Consider the following 253-nt stretch of genomic DNA (forward strand, 5'->3'; position numbering starts at 1 on the left):
GGATTGTTGCCCTGCGACGTATGGACGTAGGGTTAACCTCTAATGCTCCCGCGAGCTCTGTGTCTTCGACCGCAAGAGCTCAGGGCCACAGCTTGAGCTCAGCTCATGGCCCGTCTACTTCCCTGGCTATTACCGGAAGCGCGGTGCGTCTGATGACGCGAGACGTCCTGATATTTCCAATCGAAAGCGTCCACAGCGACTGGGCAATCTTGCCAAAGTGGCGCCTCAAACTCCCACGAGATTTCGGAGTCGG

The sequence above is a fragment of the Plasmopara halstedii genome (assembly GCF_900000015.1).
Source record: "Plasmopara halstedii genome assembly, contig: Scaffold_2386, whole genome shotgun sequence".
Classification (NCBI taxonomy): Eukaryota; Oomycota; class Peronosporomycetes; order Peronosporales; family Peronosporaceae; genus Plasmopara; species Plasmopara halstedii.